Source organism: Leuciscus leuciscus (assembly GCF_965113295.1).
Source record: "Leuciscus leuciscus genome assembly, chromosome: 16".
In the NCBI taxonomy this organism is placed as follows: Eukaryota; Metazoa; Chordata; class Actinopteri; order Cypriniformes; family Leuciscidae; genus Leuciscus; species Leuciscus leuciscus.
Window position 1 is genome coordinate 23863732 of NC_138740.1, and position 8647 is coordinate 23872378.

The following is an 8647-nucleotide window of genomic DNA, read 5'->3' on the forward strand; positions in this document are numbered from 1 at the left end:
ATAGACCAACTGCGGAGGGAGGGGGATGAAGAGCAGGGGCACGTTCAAGTTCAAAACGGTGCGCAACGTTTTGCTACGGTTTCCGGGTTGAACGTCATGTTTCCTGGAAACGGCGTGCGAAGGGGTTTGAGATACATTTTCTCTTGTTTGGTGGGTGTGTCAGAACTGCAGTCCAATCAGCAGCAACATGTATATAAAGCACGCGGTATTAAAGTGAACTCGCACAATGGGTTCAAGGAAAGTAATTTACAAATGTGTTCGATGCAGCTCGGTATACGCAACAACTGAGGATATTAGAAGACATGTTTGTCGTAAGTTTTATTGTAAAAATATAGGATATCAACATAATGATGTAGTTGTTTGTATTTTTAGCTTCATTGCAAGTGTATGACATTTGTTATAGAAATAAACAATGGTAATTAAGTGCTTTTCCTAAAAATGAGAAAGAAAATACAGGGTATTAAAACAGTTTGAACTACAAATAAAGTCAGTATGTGAGGCTAAATGTGTTTTAGTCTGAATTAGGTAAGATGTGTGCTTCCATTTCAGATTCAGCAATCCCTTCACTCGATTGGGATGTTCTCTTTTGTTCTGGGCGGCAAGTGCAGTAACTGTAACATCGGGCATATTTTGTAGTATTAAACACATATTTATACCGACTTCATCAGGCTCCGAAAATTCTTCACAAAGAACACAAAGAATGGCCTTCTCAGCTGCCATAGTTGCAACTCTTGCATCATCAGTACAGTGTGTTCAACGCATCACTGTTTTTGTTTAAAAAACGTTGTGCAACGTTTTGTCGGGGCTGAACGCAGCCCAGGTGAAGGGCAGACTGAAGGCAGGAGGGACTAGGGCGGAGCAGGTTGTGCAGGCGGCCAGGTCGGAGGGAGGAGCCATGGTGGAGGCAGGGCAGGCGACTCCAGGGGGCCGACTGACGGAGGCGGAGCAGGTGGAAGAGGATACCTGGATGGAGCCGGAGAGCCAATGAGCCAAGGCGAAGCAGAGGATCTGGAGGTTCAGAAACAGGCTCAGGTTCTGGAATAGATTCAGGCTCGGGAACAGACTCAGGCTCAGGAACAGATTCAGGCTGTGACGTGGCGGCGGCCATCCTGGCTGAGGGCTCAGGCAGTGTGGCTTCGCCGGCCATCGTGGCTGAGGACTCAGGCGGCGGCCATCTTTGCCGAGGGCTTGGGCAGTGAGGCGGCGGCCATCTTGGCTGAGGGCTCGACAGGCATGACGTGAAGAAGCTCTGTGTAGCCTGTGGATTTGAGGTGCTATCTTTTCCCTCTCTCTTTTCCCTCTTTCTCCGCCTCTCGCTTACTTTCACTCTTCCCCGTATTGCTATGTCACCTAATGTGGGTGGGAGAGGTTGGCAATTAAGAGCAGGCAGGTGTATAGGCACCTGGGGTCCTCATGCCGGTAGCCATTCACTGTAGCTAGCTGCTAATGTGTTGGAGTGCAGCAGTGTTCCGAGGGTGCTGTTTGTAGCACAAGGTATGTCCAAACTATCTGTTGTTGTATGACTATAATGATTACTTGGGTTCAGTGCACTAAAGGAGGTTTGATTGTTTTCTTGATGGGCTAAGGTGTTACCGAGTGATTGTCAACGGCACTACTGTTTTGTGTGTACACGCGTTTGGAATGCCTAGAGTGACAAGCGTAGAGGAGGTACACTTTTATTCTATCTGTTTTAGCGTATCCCTGCTGGTATATTGCGTTAGTTGTAATAAGGCTCCGTTGTTATGTTTGCCAGCGTTCAGTGGCCCTGGTGGATGCGTGAAGCGCGGAAGACTGTCTACTCACCCAATCGTTAGACTGCAAAAAGGTATGTTATGGCTTTGATTATAATGTGTTTTGGTAAAAAGCAAAACGTGTAACAAAGTTATGTGCTTCATGGTCTTTGCTGAAAGAAGTAATGGTAGAGGGTTTTCCCTCAGTAAATCTACCGGCTCACGTCTGGTTAGGACCTAACAGTATTTAATTTATGGGTCTTGTGTTCGCCGTGTGTGTGCGTGCGTTTAGTAGCTATATGTAAATAGACTGACTGATTATGAATCTTAGGCGCACAGAGCACTCAACTGGGTCTCTTGTTTCTTTTTTTTTGTTTGTTTGTTTCTATAGAGGCTACAGCCAATCAGATTGTCGGCTGCTGTTCTCTTGAATGTGTTTGAATGTGTATGTATGTGCAGGTGCTGCTTTTTAGACACTTTTCCGTTTTGTTTATTGATTGATTCATTTCTTTTTTTCTTTTATTTTACCACTAGCCGGCGGGCTGTAAGAGATTTGTGTTAGTGAACTGATTGTGGCCACCGGCTAGCGGTTTTTTCTTTTTGTTTGTCTTCCTCTCTTCCCTATAAATAGCCTCAGTGTGGATTGGGCCCATAGGATAGATTAGCCCACCGGGTTCTAGTCTGGTTTCCTTAGTGTTTCACCCATCTGGAACCGATGTGTGCAGTGTAATGCTGTGAAGTGTGTATCTGTTGTAATAGCTCAAAGAGCAATGTTGCTGTGGTGTGTAAGCTGAGTTTGTAGTGTTTGTTCTACTCTAAAGTGGTGTGCCTTAGCTCACGTGTGGTATCGAAACCTAGGCCTGGTTAAGCTTATATTCTGGTGGCCCACCCAACTATGGCTTATCCCTATGTTAAATGATGGATTTGTGTGTTATTTATTGACAACCTAAAGCGACTCATTTTTAACTAAGATAAAATAAAGACTGTATCTTTTTACTTTGCTAAACCAAGCCTGTGCGTGCTTCTTTATAAAATAGAGTCCCCTTGCTTTCACCAGTCTTGTCCAAGGGGTGGCGTAGTCAGCACTGCCATCGCCCCACCAGGGGGCAACATCTGTAAGGGTGGTCTCGGCGGGACGAGACTCTGGAAGGGTGTCCCGGCGGCTGCTAGTGATGGTTGTTCTCTGGATTGGGACGCGACGCTCACCAGAGGTCGATGGCCTGGTGGAAATTGGCCCCGATCCAGAAAAGCAACTTGAGGGGTTTCATCGTCATGGGGGCTAGTGACAGCTCAATGAATAAAGTTCTCCATGAAGGAGAAAAACTCTGTGCTCTCTTGGACAATGGTGACAAATGTAGCCCTGTCGTCCATATGGGCTGGTCCGATCTTCTGTCACAGGTGGTTGCAGGAAGGCAGACAGAGACAAAGATATAATTTCAAGAATGAAGGTTTAATGTAATTAAACACAAAACAGCAGAACTAGTAGCAACACACTAAATATAACAGAGATTGGACAAAGACTGACTAATAGACGGAACTTAAATACAAACACAGATGACACTGATTAATTGAACACAGGTGATACAGATGTAGCACCCCCTACCCTTAGCCTTTAATAGGGCGGAGCACCCAGGTTCTAACAATGTCTCTCAACTTTATATTAAAGGACCCATGACATGCTACTTTTTGTAGGCTTTAATATAGGCCTTAGTGGTCCGTAGTACTGTATCTGAAATCTCTTTCCAAAAATTCAGCTTCGGTGCAGAATTATAGCCACTACAAGCCAGTCCCAGAATGAGCTTCCTTCAGACAGGCCGTTTCGGTGTCTGTAGCCTTAAATGATAATGAGGAGGAGAAAGGCGGCGCAAGGTGGAGGGTGGGTGTGGCCTTGACCATCTTGCGCAACGGTACCGTGGCGTGCATGTTTACGTTGGATATAGCAATGGCACGAAGACACGCAGTCTTTCAAGCATTTCATTTTGACCCAGAATCTGATCCGGATGGAGAAGCAACGGATGAAGAAGTTGCACCTCAGCGGCTCCAGCAGGACGTTTCCGAATGGTTAGTTTAAAATATTATGTCTGGATACGGTACTTTATTCGGATGGTTTACAGTTATTATCATGTAGCTAACGCTAACCTACTGTTGCCTTTTCATGAGAGATCTGTAATGTCTGTATTTATCTTATTACAATTACATCAAGCTCTGCGATCTTGAAATGTGGATATCGCACGCGCCATATAACCAACAGGAAAACGGTTATCCAAATAACAAAGAAGTGTTCAACACTCGCGTTACAGTGTGTGTATTCTAGGGCTGGTCCGAATACCATTTTTTGAGCTTCGAAGCTTCGGTAGTAATGAACATCGAATATTCGAAGCTTCGGAGAGAGGGTGCTGAAAATATTCTTCTCTCTAATAAAGGCAGGAATCTCGATGTGTCTGTATGTCCGTTTGCATTTTGATTACTTCGAGAACCGTTCATCCAATCGACTTCACAAGGGAGTGCAGTGTCTCGTTTGGTGCAACACGCGGATGAACACGCGAGAGGTGACACGCAACACATACAGAATAAGAAACTTTTAGTAAACTACAGCGAGCGGAAGCGGCGCGGGCAGGGCTTATATGCTCCGAGAACGGACACTATACTAGTGATATAAAAGGCACACACAGGTCTGTTAAATTAAGCAATACTTTTAAGGTAATCTAATATTTTTCTGACTAAGAAATTACTGACACAGTAAAGGGTAGATTTAAATAAAGAAAAACGAAATTTAAATAAAGAAAAACGAAATTTAAATAAAGAAACGAAATTTAAATAAAGAAAAAACGAAATTTAAATAAAGAAAAACGAAATTTAAATAAAGAAAAAACGAAATTTAAATAAAGAAAAACGAATTTTAAATAAAGTAAAACGTAATTTAAATAAAGAAAAACGAAATTTAAAGAAAAAACGAAATTTAAATAAAGAAAAACGAAATTAAGTTAAATTAAAAATGAGATTAATTTAGATTGATAATAACGGGTAAAAAGGCTAATACATTTTGTTTCTATTAGCCTATTCTATTTTCCAACGGGTAAAAAGGCTAATACATTTTGTTTCTATTAGCCTATTCCATTTTCCACAATGTCAAAGCAACGGAGCTTAACCCAAAACACAAGCTCAGGCATGAACTTCGGTCCATACAAACGTACGCCGCTGTTCTGCGCTCTAGCCAGAGAACACTCCCGTTGCTGGAACATAGACGTCGGTTCTATTTCTAGAATGCACGCGTTTTCCGCATGGCTCGAGCCGCGCCTGAGCCGCGTGTCTCATGCAGGCAGTGTGCAAACTCCAACCTGTTAACATGGGAGCCGAAATAAAAACGGACATGCCACGCAGCTGAGACGCTCACGCCATGCAGCCAGTGTGTCCGGCCTTATTCAAGCGCGAATGAGAACTGTTTCGTGGGGGATCCCAGGTGTGCAAAAAAAAAAAAAAAAAAAAAAAAAAAGAATATTCGAATGTCAAATTTTCAAATCGAATACCAACCCACAGAACGAATATTCGAATATTCGATTATTCGGGTACAGCCCTAGTGTATTCACACACATAAACTGCATAGCTGCATAGCTAATGTTACAGCCACATTCTAGTGTAACAATCTAGGTAACCATAAACAGTAAAGCAACACACTTATATCATTAGTTGACTTACTTGTCCGAGGTGTGTAGCTGAGCCAAAGAGAGTGATCCAGACTTTAGTTTCAGACGTTCAGCAAGCCCAGCTCTGTATTGACCCTTTGGTGTTCATTTGTACATCCAATTATTGAGCAATTGTTATGCTTCGCTCGCTCAAAAGCCATGATATCTCTCATGGACAAACTAAAATCGCGCGCGCGCGTTCCTACTTCCTAGCGCATTTTCTCATGGGCGAGAAATATTCTCTGGGCGGGCAAAGCAGAGAAAGGGGAGGTAACATTTCCTCCTTATGACGTCATAAGGAGGAGATTCAAGATCAGCGCGTATGAGCCTCCATTTTCTCAAAGGCAGAGAAAGATTGCAAAAGCTTGATTTACACCGATTGAAATTTCTAGAAACTTGGGGACCATATACAGGCTAGGGGAACTCATATTAATGTTAAAAAACCTCAGAAAGTGAAAATTTCATGTCATGGGACCTTTAATGTCTCTCCTATTACCCTAGTTGGCTACTGTAACCCAGATTAAATATATTTATACTCTTTTAATAATATTCTTATACCGAATGGATATTAAACTGAAGAGGAAAAAACCTCAATCCACACAAAAGGTAAATTTAAAGAGATTAACAATAGGATTTATTAAAACAAAAAGGGAAAAAAATAATAAAAGAAATGAATAGTGTATTAATAAACACTGGAATGGATTATCAAAAGTCAGAAATGTATATTACTTTTGATAAATAGCCTACCTCTTAATACCCATGAAGTGCTTTCCAGTATAGAAAACGACATTTAATACCCCAAAATGAATGCAGTAGCCTACACCGTAAATATTATTAAATCACCAATAGAAATATCAGTAGACACTGTATGAAACAACCCACCCCGTTGCAGGCCTGAAACGTTGCTGGGGAGCGTTGTGGCCTTGAAAACAGTAAATGGCCTCTTCACTCGAACGAGCCAAAATAAATCAACAGATCACCTGAACTCCTGATGAACGCAGATGAACTCCGCGATGTTCCTCCTTGGAAACGGCTGATCGTCCTGTAGACTCGGCCGATGCCGATAGCCTACACGTAAAACCCGCAAAAATCGGTGGATCACTAATTCCCATATTTGTTATTTTTACACTCACACAACCAAAGTCAAAGGGGTATGACAACACAACATACAACATTCAAAAACACTGGACAGAACGTTTTAGTACATTGTGTTTCAAAGCCATAGTTAGTTTAACCCTTTCGCATCGCACGTACGATCACACCGGTGTGAACAGTCTAGGCTGGTCCCTGGAGCGTATGATCACACTGGTGTGATTAAAACGGTCAGTGCATCACGTGATCAACTGCTAAATTCAAATGTGATTTGCGTTGGCTGGCACTGAGCCAGAGACAGGCGCGCTCAGAGCTGTCATATATCACAACTTTTCAGTGTTTTCAACCACATAATGTTTATTTAAGGTTTCAGACATATAAATTCACATTAGTACTAAAAAACAATACATTTAGAGTTTGTAAAATACACACTGATGTCTATGGAAGAGGCAATAATAATCCTTTCCATTATAATTAGACACGTTTTATTCATATCAGATACACACTATGTAAGTAACTTTAAAGTTTACTCTATTCTTCTCCCAGTTCACCAGCCACTTACTTTCATGAATTTCGGGAGAAGTGGATGAATTCACGTGTTGTAAATCCAACAGATCCGATTCTCTGAACTGCGGCACAAACTAACATGGCGGCGCTCATCGCGCATGCAGCTCAACTGTACGTGATCGTTATAAAGGTGTTTAAACAACAAAACACTCTTCCACTTGCATATGACAATCGGAATATCAGATATTTCATGTCATAGCTAACAAATTTGTGAATATTTTGAATAAAAAAGGAAAAAGATCATCATTCATTCAGCGGTTGTTGCTGCAGTTTGTCACGTGACAAGCAATGACGCGTCACCATGGAAACCATAAAGTGACACGTTCTAAATAACGGTCGCCTTGAAAAACTCACGCAGGGGGGTCAGCCAGAATATTTTAAACTTGTGAAAGGGTTAATAAACAGTTTACTATTTTATCTATTAAAAATCCACCACACACGTGCCACAAACTGAGCCCAATGGACAGTGCAAGAGACAAATATCACACTGTAAGGCCATAATGACCTCCCTAAAGAGGGTTGGTTATTGTAATACTATGCAAATAATGCATGCAAACATTGATGCAATCAAAACAAAATTATTTTTCACATTAGTTCATTATAAGATCTATAGCATGCATTTAGAAAATAGGAGAATTTTCATTTCATGTTAACTATTAAAATGGGCCAGCAAGGTTACCAGAATGTTCTCTTTCATCATCTCGTTTCGAGATCCACCTATGGGAAGGGCATCCGGTACCTGACCTCTGTAGAAGCATCCAATTGCACCAAGTCTGGTTAACAGACAGAAGCGCGCAGCCAATGCCCGGTAAGGCCACACCCCCTTACCTAAGGCATATAACCCCAATGCGCGCTCGTGTACCTCAGTTGTCATTCGCTTCTCGCGATCTCTGTATTACTCAGCTCAGTGAAAATTTGCACACTGCTCACCGCGTGTCTGCAGGAGGACATATCGACTCGATCAGCCTCCGCCGGACGTGACAGTCGTGTTTTCATCTGTTGCTGCGTTGCATTCGGAGCCGCCCGCGCTCTCTATCTCCGTTTTCCTCCAATAACGGCTGCCCGCCACGGATTTCTCCAGCTTTTTGCGGATATGTCGCTGTCCAAGCCTGCCGCCTCGTCGGGGGACTCCCTATCACGGGCCTGCCCGGCCGCGTGTGGAGCCCTTATTGCCGCGAAGGACCCTCACCAGCTGTGCGTGGTTTGCTTGGGTCCGAGGCATGCTCGCGAAGCCTTGGAGAATCCTGAGAATTGCAGCCTTTGTCTAAGGCTGCCGAGGAAGCTGCTGAAGCGCCGTTTCAAGGTAGCTGTGACACAGTGCACCGAGCTCTCCCTAACTTCGGACTCGGACGGAGGACACGGTGATGACGCGCTACCGGGGGCCTCCCGGGGCGCGACTCAGTTTGTTTGGGCTGACCAGCCCAATTCCGCCTTCCCCGAAGAGGACATCTTCGAGGGCGGCCTCACTCTCGTCCACGAACCGGCCGGTTCTGGCGAGGAGGATGATGCGGCTATCCTTGGGGTCTCCGAGGACGAGGAGGCCATCCCGCCCTCCGGTGTTCCCCAGGCTAGCAC

General features: G+C 43.7%; 1 long non-coding RNA gene across 1 annotated transcript; it reads left to right on the forward strand.

Moving 5' to 3' along the window:
• Window positions 1–1573: 1573 nt before the first annotated feature.
• Window positions 1574–2834, forward strand: LOC309478399. Its single transcript, XR_014198968.1, has 3 exons — window positions 1574–1668; window positions 1754–1825; window positions 2122–2834. It is a non-coding gene; the product is annotated as an uncharacterized lncRNA (long non-coding RNA).
• Window positions 2835–8647: the final 5813 nt, after the last annotated feature.